At 41.2% G+C, this 25,813-nt stretch overlaps 1 pseudogene; it reads right to left on the bottom strand.

The window, feature by feature from the left end:
* Positions 1-2,205: 2,205 nt before the first annotated feature.
* On the bottom strand, positions 2,206-3,420 carry LOC120107595 (annotated as a pseudogene).
* Between the last annotated feature and the right edge of the window lie 22,393 nt (positions 3,421-25,813).

The following is a 25,813-nucleotide window of genomic DNA, read 5'->3' as shown; positions in this document are numbered from 1 at the left end:
ATTGGTGGACGGAGCAAATGGCGGAGTGGGCTTTGTAATTAGAGATCATCTAGGCATGCTGATTGCAGCTGGAGGGCGTCGCACTATCGGTCGGTTCGTCATTGAGGTGGAGTTGCAGGCTGCTTGGAAGGGCATATCCTATGCGAGGTGGGTCCTTGGAGCCAACAAGATTTTTTAAGAGGGGACTCCGTCACGACAGTTGACTTGATGCGGGGAGTGGATCCGGATGGAGACGGGCACCCATTGCTTTATGAGATCCGCAGGCTGGCAAGGGAGATAGGATCCTTCCAGATAGCACATGTTTATTGGAAGGTGAATAGTACGACAGTCTGGATCGCTTCTTATGTGGTCCGACATTTGGGTGGAATGGTTTGGACCAGCATTGGAGATATACCCCACCCTCTATATCATCTTCTTTCTTTTGACTTGGCAGGTTGCACTCACGTAAGACAGGGGCGGCTCAATACATTCTGGGGCCTAAGGCGAATCCAATGAACGAGGCCTTTTTTTTTAATAATTTTTTTAATAAATATAAAATATTAAAAAATATATAAAAATAGATAGCTATCAAGTACACTATTTTAACAAAGGTACATGAATCTAACAAAGATAGACAAGAAGCCTTTTTAATTTAATATAATTCTTGTATGGAAGCACATAAAAGTAATTATACTAAATGAAGAGCCATGAAACTGATTAAATAACTGAGATAATGCTTGGCAATACTGTTTACCATGTCAAGCAAGAGCCAAATAGGAAAAGGTCATCCCATGGCACTTCATGGCAAGGTAAAGAAAAGAATTTTTCCATAAAGGAACCTCTCTAGAAGAGAAAGTAGGGTCATTATGGGAAATTCACCCCATCCCACCATCTCCCCTTCAAGTAAGTACCCAAGCGGCAACTGCAACATCACAGCACAGCAGCCATTAAACCCCCTCCCTCCTTTTCTCTCTCTACCACCCAAGAGGGGAGAAGAAACCGAGAGGAGAAAACTAAAAGAATCTCCACCCTCGAAGAAGTCCATCTCCAATCCCCCTATCTTTCGTCCGGATGGCCCAGCTGGATCAGGAGTAATGTGAGGGAAGGAAAACCAAGACCAAAACCAAAAAAGAGAAGGGATGAAAGATAAGAGTGGCTTCAGGCGTCTATCAAGCCAACCAAATTCCTCCTCTCTCTCTCTCGCTCTCCCCACCCAAAACAAAACTACTGTCCCCAACATCCCAAATTGCCCCTCTGCAGGCCAGGAAACTCTCCACCTCCTTTCCATCAAGGGAGAAGACTCGTAGCCAGCCCCAGATCGGGGCCTTTGCTTCCTTTTGGTCAGCCTCCCGGGGGCCTTCCATTGGCCCGGGGCCTTAGGCGACCGCCTCAGTCGCCTAGGGCTCGGGCCGGCCCTGACGTAAGAATTATATGAATGCCATTTTTAACCCAAAAAAAAATAAATGAAAAATAAAAGAGACAAGAACTAAGGGATCATCTCGTCATCCTACTAAATCCCTATTAGGGAGTTCGCACCTACTCTGCCTCTCTCATCCAAATTTTTTATTTGTGAACTAGACACTGCAAGCGAAAAAGACTGAGACCAAGATAGAAACCAAGAGATATCCTGGTGAGTCCTCCCAAACCCATAAAATATTAAATTATTCAAAGGCGAGTGGGTGAGCTACCTCCCCCCCCCCCCCCCAACTATTTGGCAAGAGTTTTTTTTTTTTTTTGTTCGATACATCAGCCACCCATACTAATCTCACATAAGCATAACCAATTGACTTACCAAAAAAATAGACTATTTTTGTGGCAAAAGTTTACCGGTGCATATCTTTCATCAGGTCAAAGACTTGTTTCCATAATTAAGCTGAAATTTTTATAAATTTTTATTAGGTTGGATCACTACAACTAACAAATTATAAAATTACAGGCTAAACTAAATTTATATCTATAAATACTCAAACATAAATTTAGACTGAATCAGCCTAAAATTTTATAAGGAGACAAAAAAAAATCCCAACAGATCTTCGGTATAGGTATCATGTATTTTAATTTGTTTCGATGACTAATAACAACTATTATAATAGGAATGTACAAATCATATTTTTTATTTATTTAAATAATAAATAAAAAGGTTGAATAATCATATACCCACTAACAAAAACTTTAGCCTGCAAATTGTAACTTATTAAAAGTTAGAACATTCATTTACTATCAAAATAACCGAACAAAGTATTTCATTAATCTAATTACCGAAGAAAAGGAGCAACGGTCTATCACGGTGTATTGAAATCAAATCCCATTAATTACAATAAATAAGGAGACCACAAGTGCAGAGGACAAGAAGATCATGACGTCGGGACAAAAAGATCATGATGTCATCCCAGGCCCATCCTGGATCGATCCATCAATACGCCCAACGGCTGTGGTCAGACATACGAACAGTACCCGCTATATATTCCTGGTAGCTAGAATGTATTTATTATCCTTCCCTACATCCTTCCCTATATTCCTGGTACCCCGGGTTACACCAGACCGGCATCAAGAACACTGACTAATTTGGATGCAATCGCTGGAGGAGATATGAAGAGGAGGTGGAGACAAGAAGGTCACCGTCGCCGTCAGATGTCGACGCTGCAGGAGGTGGTCTTCTGGAACTGGAATCCCTTGGTGGAGTTGACGGTGAAGAAGGCGGGGCAGTTGACGTTGATGTGGTAAATGCCGGAGATCCAGGTGCCGACCTTCCACCGGAGCCTGCCGTCAATCTTGAAATAGATGAGCATGAATCCGGCGGACTCCTCCCGGTCGACGGCGACGGCGAGATAGGGGGCGAGGGGGACGGCGGTGCCGTTGATGTACGGGGACCAGACGCTGAAGTCGTTGTGGCCCTGGTAGCCGGGGGGAGGGTGGTGGCGGCGGTGATCTGCTGGCCCTTGTAGTCGGCGTAGACGTCGAGGCGGTCATAGTAGATGTCGATGCGGTCGTTGGGGTTGTGGGAGGTGATGGTGATCTGGACGATGGAGGAGAGTAGTGAATTGGGATCCGAGAGGTCGAACTTGACGACGGTGGCGTCCTGGAGGTTGAACTCGGGCTTCGACGGACGGAGGACCAGCCAGATGACCAGGATCCCGAAGAGAACCAGGATGATGAGGCACAGGAAGCAGGCGAACAGGCGGCGGAACACCTTGTGCCGCTTACATGGCCAGTCCTTGAACGACATCTTATCTACTTAGAGATGGGAATTAGAGAGATAGAGAGGAAGGATGGAGAAGGCGATGATGGTGACTCAAACTAAGAAAATTGAGACCCTGGAAGATAGCAGGGTGGAGGATGAGGCAGTAGCATTGTCAGCAGCAGCGGAGGATATTTTGAAGAAGGTATGTCACGTTAGGCCCACTGAAATCACGGAGGATATGTCAGAATGGTGTAGATGGACCAACGGTTAATTGGACAACCTAGATCTCTCCTCACTATTTTTTTTTTTTAAATGTTGCACAATTTCTGTCACGTTAGAAACAAACGACGAGTTGACGCACATATCATGTGTTATACAGGGTTATTAAAATATAAAAAATAGATTTTTTTTTAGTTCAAGAAGAAATTAAGGGGAAAAGAAATTAAAAGGCCTGAGTTGGGTGTGGCTGTGGAATTTGAGAGACCCGCGAAGTCTATACTAGCAATATTGAACTTGTCAATGTCAGTTGAACATCACAGCAGCCATGCCATAGCAACTCTTGCCAATATTGTCACAGTAACAATAATGTGTAATAGCTTATCAAACTAATAATTGAATAGTAGAATTTTTTTATTGGCTCAAAAAATAATTTCTTCATTGTCTGGTACTTTTCGATGCATATGTCGAAGTCAATAATATTCTCTACCACTTCTCCTCAGCATAAACTCCATAGTTACGATATCGAGATTCCCATAGGACCTTTAGTTATGCCAATGAACATCAAGTTGCTTGCTACAGTCAGATGCTCATTAGAGCGCCGGTTATTACCTTGGTGTATCCTTGCTAGAGAAAGCACCATCACCATTGGCTCCTCAGCCACCATAACAATCAACAATAATCGTGTGGCCATAAGCTTTGCTTCCCCATTAGACCCTCGAATAACAAAACAGCTAGATGGGTTGAGGTTGAAGGTGGCCTTTTCATTGAGGTATTGCTCACAAATGATGGGTTTAATAACATGCTCCGTGGCGTCCTGTATCACGAATCCTTATGTCTTCATGAGACACTCAAAAGTAGCCATGATGAAGTTCCGGAGGACCCTGAGGGAACTACGAGATGACATGAAAACACCCTCGATCTATGCAAATTGGAGAAGCCTCTTTGGGACACGGACAACAACGATGCCAGTACCAAGAGCACCATCAGCACCAATAGCTTCCTCTCTCTGTAGTCAATTCTCCATTGTAGCACAAAAACCATGGAAATAGGATGCTCTAGTATCCAATCAGAGGGCTTCGAGCCACGACTCCAATAGATCAATATCCACATACCTGTTGAGCACCGGAGGCCATCATCGCAGGTAGGGGATAATGTGCCCGAGAGCAATCTCGACCCAATGGTGGACCGGTAAGATTTCTCAAAGATAGTTTCATGGAAAGAAACCATAGGTCAGAAACTATAATCTCTACACCTCCCATGAATATTCCTCCTGCAAATCTTTTAAACAAATATCTTCTAAACTTGATACAGCATTGACCCGATCAAGCTCCTTATGCTCCAGTGTTGATTTTTAAACTGATCAATTTTGCTATGCTCTATGTTGTGGGGACGGCCTTTGGCCGGAGCCTCACACAACAGCATAGCCCACATTAAGCTAGCAGAAAAAGAGAACTGCATTCCCCCGAGGTATTGTCCGCTTTGGGCGCTCCGGCCTGCGCGTCCAGCGCAGACGAAGGGAGACTGGTGCCCTCACGGTTTTCTCCCACAAAAGGGCTCTCGAGAGGAAAGGATTTCCATCCTCCATTTAAGGCACAAAAACTTTCCGCTACTAGCCGATGTGGGACTAAATTCAAGGCCCCCTCCACCCCCCACAACATAACCCCCCCAGCGGGAAGGTCCTGTGTCGGATTTTACCCACCAGCCCCTCAAGCAACCTGAGGGGTAATCAATGGAGAGAGGAGGCGCCCCTACCTGGCGCGCCATCTGTTGCGGGGACAGCCTTTGGCAGGAGCCTCACACAACAGCATAGCCCACATTAAGCTAGCAGAGAAAGAGGAATGCTTTCTTCCCGAGGTATTGTCCGCTTTGGGCGCTCCGGCCCGCGCGTCCAGCGCAGACGGGGGGAGACGGGTGCCCTCACGGTTTTGTCCCACAAAAGGGCCCTCGAGAGGAAAGAATTTCCACCCCCCATTTAAGGCACAAAACCTTTCCGCTACTAGCCGATGTGGGACTAAATTCAAGGCCCCCCCCCCAACACTAAGTCTTCCAAACTTGATCAAGCCTCTAACTGACCAAGCTCCCTCTGATTCAAATCTTCATCTTTAAACCAATTCTAATCTTCTTCTAAATTTTTAGGGATGCTTGGAACCAAAATTCACTCTTCAGACAATTTTTGTTTAGATGTCCACCTTGCTAGAACTTGAATGGACAGTCGCAAGAATATCCCACTATTTTTTTGGCTTTTGTATATCCTCGATATTGAGATAATTTTTTTTATCAACTGAAACTTGAATAATTCACATCATTTTTCTAGATTTCAGATTCTACTTTTCTCCCGCAACCTCGTTGTTGAGAGTATCTGTCGTTCGACATTGTCTTTGACTCATCCAAGATATCTCATAAGTCTTGGATTTTCAAATAAGACTTGACAACAGCCTTCCCAATTGAAGAATAGGTATTATTCAACTTATGGAGAGAAGCAGTAGTAGCAAAAGTAACCATATTGATATTGGTGAGATCAGGCATATTAAACCCATTGAGAGAGAAGGTAGTAGCATTAGTTATGATGATTCATTCTCTTGAATCACTAAATATGAGTCCATAAGCTTGCACCACCACACAATAAATTATTGAAAGCTCTTCAACTACACCAAGCTACGAATACACAAATAACAGATCTCCAAGCTTATTGCTCTAATACCATGTAGAATGGCACACAATGTGAAGTAGATGGATTGCGCCGACCCAAGATCTAGAAAAATACCAAACGAAAAATAAAAAAGAGACGTTGGAAGAAAAATAATTAGGAAAGAGAAAAAATATTTTATAAAAATAGAGCCACACAAAAAGGCTCCCTCTCATATCTCACCAAGAAGGACAATTCTCTCTCTCTCTTTTCTTATGCTACACACGAAAAGAGACACCAAAGGTTTCTTTAAATAGAGCAACATATGGATGCAATGTTTGATTCCTACCCAAATTCAAAAATTAATGCCCACCAAAAGAGAAAATTTGATAACCACTAAAGGATAAAGATAACTATTCTAGAAGGAATAACTAAATAGTATAAAACTAGTAATAGAATCTTAGAGTCATTAAAATTAATGACCAACTAAATACAAATTCTAATAGGACTAGGACTTGGCAATAAATCTTAACGGAGAGACATATAAGTTGATGATATTTTACTGGCAAATTGAATGGGAAAATTGAATAGCTAAAGAAGATCATGAAAACATGATTTCTAAGTGTTGGTTACCACATCATCCAATGTTTCTTTCAAAGGACACTATTTCCCCAATTGAAAATTTTTTTTATTCAATTTCTTTTCATTGAAAGTAAGCCGAAAATGAGGCATGGTCTAAGTATTGGTGAAGGACATTGATGCCATCCTACAAATTGTTACGTGGTAGAATACTATAAATAGCATGAAGCAGGATGACTCTTTTTTTTAATAAATCACTATGAAATTCCAGGTTACATGCATAGAATGATAGGTGTATACATGCAAATATGATAAAACAACACCTAGAATTGATAAAGAAGAGGAGTAAAGGAATCTCTAGGCACCACAGAATACTTGCACCGGGTAGACTCTTTAAGAATTACTTGGATGTCTCCTCGCATCTCAATCTCTCTCTTCTTCTTTATCTATGTTTTATTTGAGAAGCATACTTAGTTAACAGTGCCCTTCCTCAGGACACCTCGTAACCATGGGACTTATATATTCTTGTGATCTATGTGATCATTTCTCAACCTTACACCCCCTTATCTATTTATAATAAGAAAAGCCACCGCCTTAGAGTAGAAACCCTAGGCTACATGTGCGACCACCCTAGGAAACCCTAGGCATGTGTCACATGTCTTCTAGAAAAAAATCCCTAATCCTATCGGCCACCTAAGAAACCCTAGGTCTAGTTGGTCGCATCTAGAGCTTCTAGAATGAGTCAACCACCGAGGGTTATACTTAGTAACTAGATAATCTAGCAAACCCTAGTGCGAGGTGAGTCCATCCTAGTTTAAATACCAGCTTGATCTACTTATTTTGTGCCCACATGAACCAATCCCTATACAAGGGTCTGATTCACCTTCTCAAATGGACTGAGCTCAAGTTCAATGAGAATCCAAGAGAGATCCTAGAAGGTCAACATTAATGAACAAGTGTAGGATCCTGAAGTCGACTTGGGTCTCTAATCTACCCCTTCCATCTTAGTGGATGGGTGTGCTATAGTCACAACGAAACAAGTTGGACCAATCTCCCTATACATAAGACTTACAATCATACTAATCCTTTGTAGATAGAGTAGATAAAGAAGTCCCCTTCATGCATAGCAATTGTTCTTGCAGTTCAATCCCTACACCTTCTTTTATCCTCCATTGACTATTGGAAAAAATCATTGCAATGTCAAGCCCATGGCTAGTCGATCTCATGACCCCTCAAACCTCGAAGCATATTTAGAGACTATAGAAAACTGATGCACATGCAAAACCAATTTCGAATAACATTTTGTTATATTCACAATAAATAATAATTATACTATCAAAAATTGGTTTGATTAAAGCTTTGCTTGTTATCAAGACTCCTAAGTCTAACATGTCTCTTTTTGATATGGATAAACTTTTATAGAATTCCATGTCGGAACAATCCTTACTCCCACTTATAGCAAAGAACAACAAACCACCACTCCCTATCAATTACAAAGTCCAAGGTATCATTGTCGATATAAGGATTTGGCTCCAAATTGTTGAAATGAAATCATAATGATTAGTCGTTCCCTCAATTCATGAACTACTTGCATGCTTTGCATAACAGAATAACATCACCAGCTCGGACCATGATTTTCTAAAAGATGATTTGTGGTGTTGATGTTTTAATATGAAACATATCTACTATGCTAATGCAAAGCCAACTACGCTAATGACTACAAGAAACTAACCACTCTAATTCGAAATTGGATATTGTACATAATATTGGCAGGCATACAAGTGTGATGGCCAGCCTTCAACCATAACTATGAACCATTATCGAGTATCCATAATGTTCCAATTCTTTCTATAGAAAATGCTTCTTCTTTTTGGACACTCTACCCAAATAATGTGACGAGTGGATACTTACTGGCTTTAAGACCCATTGCACATAACAAAGATTGTTTTAACAGACACAATGGTTCTTGTCAATACTCTCCTATCTACATGCAAACCTAACTAATCTTGGATAGATAATGTTGGGAAAAAGCTTAAACCACAAACCTCTTGATGGGACAGGGTTTGAGATGTGCATGTGGATGCCCAAACTCGATAGAATTTCTTAGAATAGATGCTACAGAAATGATGAGGCCTTAGATCATTTGTCTGTTTGATGGCACCTCGTATTTGTCGATCGGTGGGCTGTGACTGACACTAGTGGCCCTGCTATTCCATGGCCCTTTTGAGAAGCGAAATCACTTTCAGACATTTCCATTAACACTGACGTCTCAACCTAATCAACCTCTTTTCCACCAGTCCACCTTCTCCAACTTTCCATTATTATATCAGATCTTCTAAAGCTATGGGTTTTTAGTGGGTTATTGTTAGCCTGGACCTGAGCTTATAAATACTATAATATTGACTTGGTCAAGTCCAATAAATTCCATAGCCCACATGTGTTTGAAATGCAGCTGTGGGCGTCCTTTTGGGAATAAAAGTCTTACAGTAATAGAATCGGAGAAGATTAAATCTTCTAATACCTAGAATACCCTCAATCCTACCGAGGAAAAAAAATAAGGCAATTTCTACCGTGCTCCCCGAAGGCTAAAATCATCTTTTTGGCATTTGATTCCATGTGGATGGTCAAGATTCATCCACCGGCACCCGTCTGCAACCGATCATATGCGTCGCTAGTATGGTAATTTTGTTGCACTCCAGGATCATTTTCATAATAAAATGAATGGCAGGAAGCGTAACTTTGTCATCGTTGAGGGACTTTTCTGAAGTATAGAAATTAGGTTTTTTTTAGTTGAATTAAGAATTTTTTTTTGTAAAGAAGAAATTAAGAAGAAAAGAAAAGAAAGAGAGCCTGAGGAGAAGAGTCGGATGATGGTGGAATTTGTGGGATTCATGTTGGAGACGCCACTGTGAGTAGGGGATAAATGCAAAAGAAGACGAGGCATGCAAATTGATGGGGAGTCGCAATCACGATCGCCAAATCGCAAAAGAGATGTGGTTACAGGTTACGCCAAATAGGTCACCGATCGCCAATCTGTTAGACTCTATTGGAATCACAGTGCGTATGCTGGAACAATGTGGATGGACCAACAATTAATTAGATCATCCAGATCTCTCCTCACTAAAAGATTTTCTTTAAAAAGCTGCTCGATTATGTGACTTTAGAAAGGCTTTAGTAAAACAACGAGAAGACGCATATCTCGTGTGTTGATACAGTGGTCATAAAATATAGAAAATTAGGTTTTTCTAAGTTGAAGTATGAAGTATTTTTTTAAAGAAGAAATAAGAGAAAAAGAAAGAAAGTGAGCTTAAAAAGAAGAATTAGATGATAGTGGACTGTGACTAGAGGATACATACAAAAGAAGATAAAGCACCGGAACTGGTGGGGAGTCGCAATCAGGACCGTCAAATCACAATAGAGATGGTGTTATGGGTTATTCTAACTTGGGCACCGGTCGTTTATCCATTAGACCCCACTGGAATCGTGGTGCGTATGTTGGAATGATGTGATCGAACCAACGATTAATTGAACACAATTCTCAAAATATTTTCCAAGGCTCTAGCAATCAGATTATCAAAATTCGCGGACCATCTTGTCACAGAATTCTGCCTTCATCAGAGGCAGGCAATTTTTAGATTGTTACTTAATATGGAAATAATATCTCAGTGCAGTAAGACAAAACAGAAAGGTCTAGTACTCAAAATAGACTTTGAGAAAACATTCGATAGGATCAACCGGTCTTTTCTTCTTTCTCTCCATGAAGCCAGAGATTTTGGCTCGAATTGGCAATCTTGGATCAGAAAAATTCTCTTCTCTAGCAAAATGGCACTATTGATAAATGGAGAACCTTCAAACTGGATACAAACCAAGAGGGGACTAAAACAAGGTGATCCGCTCTCTCCCATGTTATTTGTCTTAGTGGCTGATCTCCTTAGTTGTCTTCTCAAAGTGGCAGCAAACAACATTATTAAGGGGCATCGGATTGAAAGAAACAACAGGAGTTATCCTTTGTATTCAATATGTTGACGACACTCTCTTGATGTGCAATGCAAGCCTGCACCACAACCTTGAAGTTCATCCTCTATGCTTACGAACTGGTAACAGGTTTGAAGATTAACTTTCGAAAAAGCAAATCTTCTCAGCATCGGTATCTAAGAATTAGAAAGCAACTTGAATGCACAACTCATAGGCTGCATCTTATCAGAATTGCCAACTTCCTATCTTGGCTTCCCTCTATATTCTCAAAAACCAAATGCATGTGATTGGAAGTGTTTAGAAGAAGAGGTTGATAGGAAATTGGCAGCATGGAAAGGCAAGGTTCTTTCATTAGGTGGCAAACTGACCCTTGTAAATATGGTTCTAAGTTCAATCCCTATTTATTGGATGTTTCCGCTCCTCATCCCCCATGAAGTTATAGAAAAAATCAACAAGAAACAAAGAAGCCTCTTGTGGAGGGGGACATGTAATAGCCCAGTCCTGTAGGCTTGTGGGCCGGCCTGAAGAGGCTAGGCCCAAGTTGATCCCACGCTTAGCCGAAGGCAAACCGTGTCTTGTGGCGCGAGGCATGGGACAAGAGACTCCGGTTGGAGTCTTTCTTCTCCTCCGGCATTTTTGACTAAGAGTCAGAGTCTAAGGGCCGCTAGGACTCTAGGACTCCTATATAAAGGGAGAGCTCTCTCTCTCTCTCTCTCTCCAAAGCCTCCAACTTGAGTGATCTTCCTTCTTTCTCTCTCATTCTTCTTCTTCTTCTTCCTATTAAGCTCGTGATTTTCCATTATTGTGTTCACTAGAAATCAGGACCACCGAATGCCGCCGGGGCCGAGGTATCACCCTAGACTTCTTGCCCTTCTTCCCACAAGCTAGAATCATGGTTGCCGGCCGAGAAATCGGCCGAAAATTGACTGGGGAAGAAGATCCCATGTGTGATCTATTTCAGCTCTCTTTTCTTCCGGGTTATGTCGCCGTCGGCTGCCGAATTTGGCTGGATTTTGCCGCCATCTAGGACCTGTAGAAAAGTGTGCCTGTTGATCTGTGGAATCGGCCAAGATCTAGGCTAAGATTGATCATGTTTCTTCTTGATCCCTTCCTCCCTTCTTCCTTGCGCCGCCTGACAACCATTGCTTGCAATGCCTTGGTGGAGAGATCGCCCTAGGCCGCCGCCACCGGAGTCGACTGCCTTGGCCATGCCACCCTCGTGCCACCCTATGATCCAAGAAGAAGAGGGAGAGATCGGCTCTCCCTTATTTTGGAAAAGAAGAGAGCCTCCCTCTTTCTCTCTCCTATCTCTTCCTATATAGCTCCTCTCTCTTGATTTCTCTTCCTTTGTTTTTCTCTCTTCACATGATTCTATGGACCTAGTAGGAGGGTCCAGATATTTTCATTGTAGATCCGAATCGACCCTAGTAGAGCTTTCAAGACCAGTGTCACTGCAACCACCTATCGCACTAGCCTTAGTCCGACTATTGTCGAGCATCGCTGAACTCTATCATCATGAATCCTTATTATGTTACCTGAATCATAGTTTGATTCTCGTTTCATGATTTGACTGGTTTGATTGGCCAGAGCAAACCGACCCATATCATCGAATGCTTCTACCTAATCCACCATGTCCATCTTGCACCCGACTATTGTCAGCTGCCATTGGATCCATCCATAATTGATAAAACCCTGATCTATTATCTTTTTTCTTGATTAAATATTTATTTCTTGATTGGATGAATTGGATTATGTTATATTGACTGATTCGAACAATTGGGTGTTGTCATCTAGTTGACCTCGTATATCTTTCCATACGAATCTATTTTCATAGTCAAGCCTTAATTTTGTATGAGGCTACAGCCATCTAGATAAGTAGAAGCCCAACGATATCTCATACTCTAGTTTCTAAATTAAGGTAAGATCCTAATCTTTTATTTATATTTAATTTTTAATTAAAAAAATAAAGAATATGGGTGATTTAATTATTAGAACTCTAAAAATAGATAATTACTGAATAATTGATTTATTAATATGGCGAGTGATTGATAAGGGTTAAGTTGGTATTATATTAATATTAAATTGCCTAGATATATTAGGTGTGGATTGGTAACGTTGTAGCTGCATTAAATTGTGATAGAAGTTAGAATTTCTGTATTTGAATCACCATATATATATATATATAAAAGTTTATTGATTTGTATCGCTAGATTTGCATCATATGTTTTTTTGTATCAGTTTGGCGTATGACGATATGCTTCTATATGATTTCCAGTACAGATATATTTATGTGATTATTATATGTATCAGATGTTGAGAATATAATTATATGAATAAAAATATCTAAAATTTGAGAGAAATTCATTGTATATGTGATAAATGACTTGACTAGAGTAACAAAAAAATCAAACAGATAAGATATGGTTTGGACTAACCTCGTCATAGCGCCCATGACTAACCTCGTCATAGCGCCCATGGCCTGACATAAGAAAAGCCTCTATGAGCTTATGTGTGAAAAGCCACCATGGGCTATAACGTGGTCCAGATAGTTACTACGAGGTATAATGTGGGTGGGATAGCCACCATGGGCTATAACATGGGTCGGATAGCCACCAAAGGCTATAACATGGTTTGGATAGTTAGCATGGGCTATAACGTGGTCCGAATAGCTACCACGGGCTATAACATGAGTTGGATAGCCACGACGGACTATAACGTGGGTTATATAGCCACTATAGGCTATAACGTGAGTCAGATAGCCACCACGAGCAATAACATGATATGGTATCAGTCTCGGACTAAGTCCTAATTTTGCTTAATCCAAAGCCGGAAATTCATTAATGAGAAATATGGAAATCAAGTTAATGAGAAACTAATGAAATGATGTAAGAAATTATTATTGAACAATTAGTTACATTTGAGATATATATTTATATATGTATGTATGTATGTATATATCTATGTATGTATGTATATAAATATATATGTATGTATGTATGTATGTATATATATGTGTGTATATATATGTGTGTGTGTGTGTACATATATATATATATGTGTGTGTGTGTGTGTGTACATATATATATATATATATGTGTGTGTGTGTGTGTGTATATATGTGTGTGTGTGTATATATGTGTGTATGCTTCTTTGAAAAGATGATAATGAGAACTTAAGTGCATGTTATTTGTATAAGCTTTTTAAGTATTGATATGATATTCATTTTATATTGCTAATTTGTTATTTTCTTTATTACTTATGGTGTAGTGGCTTGAAATCCTTACTGGCCTGTAAAGCTCGCAACCCTCTTCCTCTTTCTTTTTCAGAGTTGTAGATTGCATAGTACTTGTCTATGGTTGAGATCATAAGTGAAAGGGATAAATAGATAGAGCATCACTGATACTGGTTGCATGATTAAATTCTGTAATTGAATCAGTTTTATTACTCGTTATAAATTGAGATCATTATTGTTCACGGATATTGAGCTTGTAATAAATTTTTCAAGCCTAGCATATTCTTTAGGGCTTTGCCCTAAAGTGTGTGCGGCCATATTGCATTCTAGACCCGAGTATTAGATCCGGGGCATGACAGGACAAACTTTGAAAAGGCATACATTGCCTCGCCAATTGGGAACAGAGTTGCAGACCCAAACTCTTGGTGGGTTGGTAGTTATAAATCTCAAGTTTTTAACAGATGCCTGCTTAAAAAATGCTGGTGGAGATTTTTTTCAAGAGCATAATAAGTCTAGGAAAATTCTCATCCAAACCTGCAATGTAGCAATAGACTCCTAAGCCAAACGGAGGCGAGGAGGTCAAAATACGCATCCACAGCTTGGAAGAATGTTGTGAAAGTGGACAACTTCTTTCACCAAAGCATCCTGTTTGAACTTTGAAACGGAAAATACGTTTCGCCATGGCACGCCTGGTGGACAAGATCTGAACGTCTCAAGTATTCTTACCCGGTGCTTTTCCACATTACCTCATTGCCAAACATTTCAGTTCATGAGTTCAGAAGGATAACTGAAACCGCAACCCTTTTCAGAGAAGACATTATCTCAAAAATGGAAGTAACCTACCATACCTTCAACAACTCTACTGAAAAGATCAACCTCACAAAGTTATCAGATTCAGTAAAATGGAAATGGAATCTTAGAGGAGACTTCACTGTCAAAGAATGCTGCACATTTCTGTGGATTGGAGGCATTTGGTCAGCTTTTGCAAAGGCAAACTGGCGAACACCTGCACCACAGAAAGTAAGGATCAATCTTCAATTGGCTTCTCTTTTTTTTTTTTGCTAGAACGGAAGTATCATACATAATGTGTACGGATACAACCAAAAAAATCAAAAAGTAATACATCACGGAGAACACTAGGTAGCTCCGCCTTACCCACCCATAGTTGGTTCTTTGAGTGGTTAGCCACAAAAGAAGCTACCCAATCCGTGGCCCCATTGGTCTTCCTAAACACATGTCTTGCCTGAAGCCATTCCATCACAAACCATGACCCGGATGTCTCTCAGCAGTGGATGGTAATCGCCGACCTCACCTGAGGCTTGTAGGATTCATCCAATGACCGTCACAAAGTCACCCTCCAAAAAGACCTCTTTTTCCAGCAAAGCACGTCGAATATAACTCAGTCCAAACCAAGCCGCTCTTAGCCCCGCTGTTGGCACCAAGGTGTCAAACAAGTTGCAACCCCCGGCCGCGATCACCCTAAAATCCGTGCCCTTCACAATGAAGCCCGCACCTCCCTTCCTACCGCCCTGCAAGACGCATCTATTGAAGTTGAATTGGCTTCTGTTGCCCAGATAGACAACCCAAGAGGGGGGGGGGGGGGTGAATTGGGTTTTAAAATAATTTGAATAATTAAAACGATGTGGTTGACTAATTAAAAACTATTGCAAGTTATTTAATTAATGCTAAGTGCTGTGAGTAATGTGAGGGGAAGAAGAAGAGAGACAATCCAACACAAACACAAGGTTTTATAGTGGTTCGGAGCTAACCCTTGCTCCTACGTCCACTCCCCAAGTCTCACTTGGGAATTCACTATAACCCCCTTGGATTACAGCCGGTTGTTTTCCAAGCTCACAACCAAACTTGTTGTTTTACGAGCTCACAACGAACTCGGTCGGTTTTCCCAGGCTCACCGACTAGAACCGCCCCGATTGTTTTTTCCGGGATCACAATCAAACCCTTACACACGTTGGTTTTAACTCGGCTCACCAACCAACCTCAATCTCCTTGATTCAATCCCCGATTGAACCAAGTAAATACAAGTTGTAGAAAGAAAACAGAAAATGAGCTTCTCAAAAAGCAGATGAAAACAATATGAACAATAAATGAAGTTAAGAAGCCTCAAACGCTTTTAGATTGGAGATGAGGAATGGCTTCTTAAACTTCTGGTCTCCTCTTGAAAGAGTAGTCGACTTGAATGCAGGAGAAGGAGGCTTTAATTGCTGGGAAGATGTAGTTGGAAGCAGTAAATGCAGATCTTCCTCTTTTTCGTTGAAGAGCACGTTGCAGAGCTTGAATGCTTGATTAGTTGGAGTGGAATGGTTGTTCTCTACCTTGCTACAGTCCTCTGTGGCTATTTAAGCCAACCCCCATGGAAACTAGCCGTTAGAGTGCTTTTTCTGCCCGTTCTGAACACTCTGCGCAGCCTGACAATATGACCGTTGGTGGGTTGGAGTCGACTCGCGCGATCAGGAGTCGACTCGGCTGTAGCGGGAGTCGACTCAAGCTTTTCCGGAGTCGACTCGGCAACTGTTCCAAATTTGAATTAAAGTTGCCTTCACGACTGGGAGTCGACTCGTCTTGACCTGGAGTCGACTCGTCAACTTCTGGAGCTGACTTGGCAATTTTGGAGTCGGCTCATCCACTGAAGTCCGTGGATCCAATTTTGAATTTTGTCCACTCGAGTCGACTCGACTGTCCTGGGAGTCGACTCGAATCTCAGAGCCCGAACTCCCGATCCTCTGTCTTTTGGCTCGTCCAGTCTTGGAGTCGACTCGAACTTCCTTGGAGTCGACTCGGCTCTCAGTTTCCGAAAGATGGTCTTCTGCCTTTTGACGTGAAGCTGTCTTGGAGTCGACTCGAGCTGTCTGGGAGTCGACTCGAATCTCAGAGGCAGTAACTTGATTTTCTGTCTGTCTTGGGGTCGCGGTGTCTTGGAGTCGACTCGCGTATTGCGGGAGTCGACTCGAATCTCAGAGTCCATAAAATGCTCTCTGACTTTTTCTTTGTGTACCGCTGAGAGTCGACTCTTGCTTTCTCTGGAGTCGACTTGCCACCTATCGGAGTCGACTCGCGTTCCACTGGAGTCGACTCGAATCTCAGACCCGAAAACTGTTCTCTGACTTTTCTGCCTGTGACTGCTTGGAGTCGACTCTTACTTCCTTGGAGTCGACTCGGTGAACATCGGAGTCGACTCGCGCACTTCGGGAGTCGACTCGCTGACAGGTTCTGAGTTGAAGCTTTCTGTCCTTCTGTCTGTTCTCAGTCGAAGTCGACTTGTACTTATCTGGAGTCGACTCGAGCTCGTGCCAGTGAACTTGATACGCTTGGAGTCGACTCGTGATACTCGGAAGTCGACTCGAGTCTCAAACATTGGTTCAAACAGACTCCTTAACTTATCCAAAAATTATGAACCAAGTCTTGGGACACTTAGACAGAATTTTCACTGAAACACTCAATTGAATTCATTAGTAATCAAAAGATATACTCAAATGCTTTGAGCTCATCAAAATCAAATGGGGTTTTAATCAATCACTCCACAATCTCCCCCTTTTTGATGATGACAAAACTTTGAGTATATGTAAAATGAATTGCTCAATAAATAATGAAATAAAATCCATAAATGAATTCAAATGTCTGGTAATTCAATTTATCCAAGCTTGAAAGGAGTGAAACAATAAATTTCGGAGTTAAAGCTCCCCCTTTCATTTGGAATTATATAAGCCTTCATATTATGCAATCAATTGTTTGGCTTATATGTCATTAATGATTTAGTTTGATTAAAATTCAGATTCTCTCCCTCAACATATGCATTCAACTATGTTTTGATTCTCTGAATTTCCTTTTAATGCTTTGAAGTTTTTGAACTGAATTTTTTGTATTTAGAGGGAAAATCTGTCAATTTGTTCTTGTGTAGGATTCAGCTAATCTCCGAATATCCCTTGAATAGATTCTGGAGATTACTCCATTAGGAGCCCCAAAAGAGAGATAATGAGCCTCGAGGTACCGAATCCACTTAGAACAAATTTGTGTGTTTTTAAGAGTTTTATGTTTTTATTGATTTCCATTGATTTTTTTTACATATTTCGCCCCTTTTACATACTTTATACATATTTCTCCCCTTTTTTTTTACATATTTTATTTCTCCCCCTTTTTGTCATCATATCAAAAAGGAGGCAATCACACACAATCAATGGCACAACCAATCATCAAATGGCACATAATTGAAGATAAAACGTCTACTCATTGTACTGATATGAATGTGAATACATGTGAGAATACAATAAGTAAAGTAAAATAAGACAAAACACAAAAACATCTATGGCCTCCTCGAGGATGAGGCACCTCCTCTCGAGGATGTGGGTCCTCCTCTCGTGGATGTGGCTCCTCCTCTCAATCGGCTCTGCTCCATGAGGAGGGTGACTGCATCTGTAACATGGCCAAGCTGCGTGATAATAGACGTAGTGGCTCTGCTATGTGTAGTGGAGAGCTCAGTCACCGACGTCTGAAGCCCAGTCACCGACGTCTGAAGTGCGTCCAGCTTGTCGATGAGTACATTCGACAAGCGCTCGGCCCTCGGTGGTGGTGTGCATGTCACGACCTATGTCCTCTCGCATCTGTCGAGTGGTGCTCGTGACCTCACTCATGCTGTGGAACTGGGCCTGGACCAAACTCCGGACATTGTAGATCTCTTCCCGTACATGAGCCGTCATGTCAGTCACGGCTGTCAAGGAAGGGACCAACTGAGAAGATACGGGTGCAGGAGTGGGAGCAGGCACCGCACCTCGGAGCTCCCGAAGCAGCTCATCCCTCACATCTCTGACTATCTCCTGTCGCAGCTCCCGGAGCTGCTCAGGATCAATCCGGACCTCCATGGATGGTGGAGCCGAGGAGGAAGGTCCGGCGGAGGTGGTAGGAGCAGGAGGAGTGGATGGAAGGTCTGGATGGTCTGGAAGGTCTGGGTAGTCTGAATCGGGCTCAGGACTGGGTGAAGGTCTGGTGGTCTGAGCGGTGAGGGTAGACTTCCTAACCCATACCCCCTCTCTCTTCCGAAACCCCATCCTGTGTAGGGTCCCCGCACGCGTGCGATCAGTCCATCGCAAAGCGCGAAAGGGCTCCCCCTCAGGAATGGGAACCTCGTACTCCCTAAAAAGAAGGGTGAAAAATCATGCCGTATGGGAGGGTGAGCCTAGGTCTATCTAGGGGCTCACACATATACCTATAGATGAGCTTAGGGAAGTTGATTGGGGTGTCCTGAAGGATATAGAACATAAGAGCTAGGTCTCTCTCATTTACAAAATCAAATCTCCCTGTCTTAGGGAAGATGGATCTAGACAAAATACTCAAGAGGATCCGCACCTCAATCGGTAGTGAGCTCGCGGATACCTCGTCTAGAGGTGACTGGGGTGGATGTCCTAGAACGGCCGTAAGGGCCTCAACCCTATCCTCAGGGTGTGCGGGAGCCACCCCTGCTAATGGAAGGTGGGAGGATGTGGGCAATAAGATCCTCCGTGACACGCAAAGGGACACCGGCTACTGTGCCCTCGATACCTCCATCTCCCCGATGGACGGTACCATAGAACTCTCTAATAAGGCCCGGGTATGTGGGGAGGTCCAGTGTAAGGAAGTACTCTAGGCCCTGGGCCCTAAGTCTATCACCTATGGTGAACCCTTTCCGGGAGAGGAAGTCGAAATCGACATACCTCCCGGTGGAGACGACCTTCCCGGCAATGGCCTCGCGGGAACCGCCCTAGGCGGGGAACGAGCCGGAGGTGTTGCCTCGCGGGATCGTGCCGCGCCTTGGAGCGCCGCTCGGGACCGGCCTCGGGTCGGGACCTCTTCCTAACTACGGTCTTACACGCATTTTGACCTAAACTGAGAGGAAAAACCTAGAGACGGTGAAGGACCGACGGAAAAGACTCGGAACCGACCGGGAATGACCTAGGAAGGGAGGAGAACTCAATGTCCGGCGAAGAATCGACGGAAAAATGGCTTGGAGACGATCGGGGACGACCTAGGAGTCGGCTCTAGGGCTTTTTGAACAGTGGCGGCTTGAAAGAAAAGTGTTTTCGAAACGACAAATCTAGGGTTAAAAAGTCGGATCCCGACTGCGAGTCGACTCCACTGAGTCGCGAGTCGACTCCCCCTTAGGAGCCGGCTCTGAAACTTACTCGAGTCATCTCTAACTTTGGCACGCACCTAAAACTCATGCTATAATCGTGCCGAATGACGGAAAATCACTAATTAAGATCTGATTTGATGATCATTGGAAAGAAACTCTATTTTTAACCACATTGTAATCATCAAAATCAATGTATCTAGTGGAACCACTAGGATGATCAATCACTCCTAATCCCCTCCTAAGCACACTAAACCTCTCTTCACTTAGGGGTTTTGTAAAAATATCTGCTAATTGATTATCAGTACAAACAAATTGGAGTGTCACATCACCATTCAATACATGATCTCTTATGAAGTGATGTCTTATCTCAATGTGTTTAGTTCTTGAATGTTCAATTGGATTTTTAGTTAGGTTTATGGCACTTGTATTATCACAATTAATGGAAATTTTATCTTGTTTAATGCCATAATCTTCTAATTGTTGTTTAATCCATAAGATTTGAGCACAACAACTCCCGGCTGCAACATATTCAGCTTCTGCAGGGATAATGCAACCGAGTTTTGTTTCTTGCTAAACCATGAGATAAGGTTTTCTCCTAGAAATTGACACGACCCGCTGGTACTTTTTCTATCAAAGCTTATATCCAGCGAAGTCTGAATCTGTGTACCCTATTAAGTTTAGGCTAGATTCTTTAGAGTACCATAGCCCTATGTTCTTAGTTCCTATTAAGTATTTAAAAATTCTCTTAACTGCAACTAGATGTGATTCTTTAGGATTAGCCTGATCTCTAGCACACATGCACACACTAAACATAATATCAGGTCTACTTGCAAGTAAGATACAGTAAAGATCCTATCATACCTCTATAAAGTTTTTGATTTACAGATTTACCTGATTCATCTTGGTCTAACTTGCATGATGAGCTCATGGGGGTGCTGATTGACTTGTTTTCCTCCATGTCAAACTTCTTGAGCATCTCCTTGATATATTTGGCTTGATTGATGAAGATGCCTCCTTCAGACTGTTTGATTTGAAGCCCGAGAAAGTAGTTCAGCTCTCCCATCATGCTCATCTCAAACTCACTCTGCATCAAATCAGCAAAATTCCTCGCAGAGGCGATTGTTAGTAGCACCGAAAATGATATCATCAACATAATCTGTACTAATAACATATCCTTATTTGCTTTTTCAGAAATAGTGTTGTATCTACATTTCCCCTAGAGAATTCATGTTCTAATAGGAATTTGCTAAGCCTCTCATACCATGCTCTAGGTGCTTATTTTAAACCATAAAGTGCTTTAATTTAGCTTATATACATGATTGGAGTATTGATGATTTTCAAAAACCAGGAGGTTGTTTCGTACATATACCTCCTCATTAATATACCCATTTAAAAATGCACTTTTTACATCCATTTGAAATAGTTTTGAAGTCCTTAGAGCATGCATATGCTAATAGTAGTCTAATCGCCTCAAAGTCTAGCTACGGGAGCAAAGGTTTCATCAAAATCTATACCTTCTTCTTGATTATACCCCTTTGCTACTAGTCTAGCCTTATTCCTTATAACAATTCCATTTTCATCAAGTTTATTTTATAAATCCATTTAGTACCAATAATTGGATATTCAGAAGGTCTCTCTACTAGATTCCCACACTTTGTTTCTAGTAAATTGGTTTAGTTCTTCTTGCATTGCATTTATCCAATTTACATCATTTTCGCTTCTTCTATATGTTTGGCTCAAAGTTGTGAAACAAAAGCTAGATGGTTATTCAAATTCCTAAGGGATGCTCTAGTCCTAACGGGTTGAGATGGATCACCTAGAATTAGTTCCTTAGGATGCCCATGAGCATACCTCCAAGCTTTTAGTTAGCCCATGATCCATAATAGCCTCTTGGCTTGATGATTCTCCTTCAATCAACTTTTTGATTATCATCTTGTAATCCCATCTCATCTATCTTTTCTTCAAGTATTTCCATATCATCATCAAAATTAACCTTCTTACTAGACGAGATGTCACTAGAGTCATCAAAAACAACATGTATAGATTCTTCTATAACTAAGGTTCTTTTATTAAAGACTCTATAGGCTTTACTAGTTGTAGAATAACCTAAGAATATTCCTTCATCAGATTTAGGGTCAAATTTTCCCTAGATTATCTTTCCCATTATTATGCACAAAACACCTACATCCAAAAACATGAAAATAATTAACCTTTGTTTTCTGTTTTCCACAGTTCATAAGGTGTTTTCTTTATAATGGGTCTCAATAGAACTCTATTTAGTATGTGACAAGAGGTATTAATGGCTTCTCCCCAAAAGTACTTAGGGAGGTTACTTTCACATAACATAGTTCTAGCCATTTCCTCTAGTGTTCTATTCTTCCTTTCCACCACTCCATTTTGTTGTGGTGTCCTAGGTGCTGAGAAATTATGGGTTATCCCCTTCTTACTACAAAATCATTAAATGACTGATTTTCGAATTCGTACCATGGGTCACTTCTAATGGCTATGACTGAAGACTCTCTAGCATTTGTTACTTCCTTATGGAACTTCTTAAACATAGAAAATGCTTGATCCTTATGCACTAGGAACATGACCCATGTGTACCTAGAGTAATCATCTACTATAACTAGACCATATTTATTTCCACCTAGGCTTGTTGTTCTAGTTGGACCAAATAGGTCCATGTGTAATAATTCTAGAGGCCTAGAGGTAGAGACACATTTTATGAATTTAAAAGAGTTCCTAGATTGTTTGCCAAATTGACATGCTTCACATATTTTGTTCTTTTCAAATTTTAATTTTGGCAAACCTATCACGAAGTCTCTTTTAACTAGTTTAGTTATTGTGTCCATGCTTGCATGACCTAACTACGGTGCCATAACCAACTAGCATCATTATCTTTAGTTTCATTTACAACTAAACATTGGTTATGTTTTGCAAGATCTTCTAGGTCTACAACATATACATTTCCACGTCTAATCCCTTTAAAAACTAAACTATTATCATTAGGGTTTGTTATAATGCATAGTGATGGCTTAAACATAACATCATACCCTTTATCACATAATTGACTAATGCTTAAAAGTTATGCTTAAGACCATCAACATATCTAACATTATCAATAAAAGTAGAGGGGTGATTTGAACTTTACCAATACCAATGATGTGACCTTGGTTGTTGTCTCCAAAAGTCACAGCACCTCCCTTCTTAGCTTCAAGGGTGAAAAATTGATCTTTGTCACCCGTCATGTGCCTTGAGCAGCCACTATCCAAGTACCAGCAGTTTTTGTTGACCTTGCTGCAAGACACCCTACACAAGCAAATCATGTCATCTTAGGTACCCAAGTTTTCTTGGGTCCTTCATGGTTAGTCAAGTTGGTTCCTTTTGGAACCCATACCCTTTAATTTTCTTTTTGTTTTATTTTCCTAAAATTACACACATTCGCTTTATGACCTATAGTACCACAGCAAAAGCAAGTTATTTTCTTAGTTTTAGTTTCCCCAGCTTTAACAAGAAGTTACTAAGAAGTTTTTGTTTATTTCTTGGTTTATACCCTAAACCCGCTTTATTAAATACGGCTCGTTGACTATTAAGTATCATGTTTAATTTTTCAGAACTATATGTAAATTTTTCAACTAAGGGTTTGTATTTGTTAAGTTCTTTAGTTAGAGTTTGATTTTCTGCTTTTAGGTCATTAAGTTCTTTTGTGAGATCCTTATTTAAGATTTGTTTATGATTTTTAAGTTCTGAAAGTTCCTTAGTTAGTTTTTCATTATCTTTAGTTAAGGTACTAGTCTTTTGAGTTAAAAGTTGGTTGCTTGTCTTAAGTTCTATATTTTCTTTGATGATTAAATCCTTATCCTTAACTAATTTATCGTATTTATGTAGGTATGATTGATTAGCTATTTTTAGTTCTTTATTCTTAAGATTTATGGCCTTATATTCTACCATTAATTCATTAAATGCATCATAAAGTTCATCAAAAGAAAAATCAGGATGCGTATCGGAAGTTACCTCGTTTTCATTGGCCATGAAGCAGAAATTGGCCTTCTCTTCTTGTTCATCATCTGATGAGGAGGATGATGAGTCGGAGTCGGATAGTGTTGTGACAAGAGCCTTCTTCTTCTTGTACTTACTCCCCTTCTTCAGTAAGGGGCACTCAGCTCTTATGTGACCCGGCTTCTTGCACTCGTAACACCCAATCCCCTCATTTTCCCTTTCCTTACCTTTGTCCTTGCGGTAGGAATTTGAGGGGCCTCTCCTTTGATGATACGCCTTCTTGTGGTTGATAATTTCTTGAACTTGCGCACAAGAAGTGCCTCACCATCATCTTCCTCATTCTTCTTCTTCGTCACTGCTGCTACTGCAAGACAAGTCCTTGTTAGATGAAGTAGACTTAAGAGCTATTACCTTTTTCTTGTGAGGACTCTCCTCGTTGTTGCTTCATGGTTAGCTCGTGTCATTAGGGATCCAAGGAGCTCTTCAAGTGGAATTGTTCAAGTCTTGCTTCTTGGATTGCCGTCACTTGCTTCCCATGACCTTGGTAGGCACGAAGTATTTTCCTGACAAGATCACTGTTAGTATAGCTCTTGCCAAGGCTTTTTAGGCCATTGACAATGTCAGTAAACCTAGTGAACATGCTAGTGATTGTCTCATTAGAATCCATTTTAAATAGTTCATATTATGAACCAATATATTAATTTTGGATTCTTTAACTTGATTCGTGCCCTCATGGGTCACTTCAAGTCTATCCCAAATCTCTTTTGCAGAGTTGCAAGTAGAGACCCTATTGAATTCATTTCTATCCAAGGCACAATAAAACATTCATAGCTTTAGAGTTTAGTTGTGCCTTCCTCATGTCATGTTCATCCCAATCCTTTTCTAGTTTGGGTACCTTGATACCCTCTACATATATGGATGGGATGTATGGGCCATTTACTACAATGGTCCACATCTCATAGTCTTGGGCTTGGATGAATATTCTCATCCTAGCCTTCCAGTATGAGTAGTCGGATCCATTAAAGAAAGGGGGTCTTTGGGTGGACTGACCCTCAATGTGGGAAGATCCAAATGGGGTTGTCATTTTGATCTTTTAACTCTTGGGTGGAAGAGTTTAGGCTCTGATACCACTTGTTGCCCAGATAGACAACCCAAGAGGGGGGGTGAATTGGGTTTTAAAATAATTTGAATAATTAAAACGATGTGGTTGACTAATTAAAAACTATTGCAAGTTATTTAATTAATGCTAAGTGCTGTGAGTGATGTGAGGGGAAGAAGAAGAGAGACAATCCAACACAAACACAAGGTTTTATAGTGGTTCGGAGCTAACCCTTGCTCCTACGTCCACTCCCCAAGTCTCACTTGGGAATTCACTATAACCCCCTTGGATTACAGCCGGTTGTTTTCCAAGCTCACAACCAAACTTGTTGTTTTACGAGCTCACAACGAACTCGGTCGGTTTTCCCAGGCTCACCGACTAGAACCGCCCCGATTGTTTTCCGGGATCACAATCAAACCCTTACACACGTTGGTTTTAACTCGGCTCACCAACCAACCTCAATCCCCTTGATTCAATCCCCGATTGAACCAAGTAAATACAAGTTGTAGAAAGAAAACAGAAAATGAGCTTCTCAAAAAGCAGATGAAAACAATATGAACAATAAATGAAGTTAAGAAGCCTCAAACGCTTTTAGATTGGAGATGAGGAATGGCTTCTTAAACTTCTGGTCTCCTCTTGAAAGAGTAGTCGACTTGAATGCAGGAGAAGGAGGCTTTAATTGCTGGGAAGATGTAGTTGGAAGCAGTAAATGCAGATCTTCCTCTTTTTCGTTGAAGAGCACGTTGCAGAGCTTGAATGCTTGATTAGTTGGAGTGGAATGGTTGTTCTCTTTGCTACAGTCC

This window comes from Phoenix dactylifera, unplaced genomic scaffold (assembly GCF_009389715.1).
Source record: "Phoenix dactylifera cultivar Barhee BC4 unplaced genomic scaffold, palm_55x_up_171113_PBpolish2nd_filt_p 000914F, whole genome shotgun sequence".
Classification (NCBI taxonomy): Eukaryota; Viridiplantae; Streptophyta; class Magnoliopsida; order Arecales; family Arecaceae; genus Phoenix; species Phoenix dactylifera.
Note: the sequence above shows the minus strand (reverse complement) of the source record. Positions and strands in the feature narration are given on the sequence as shown.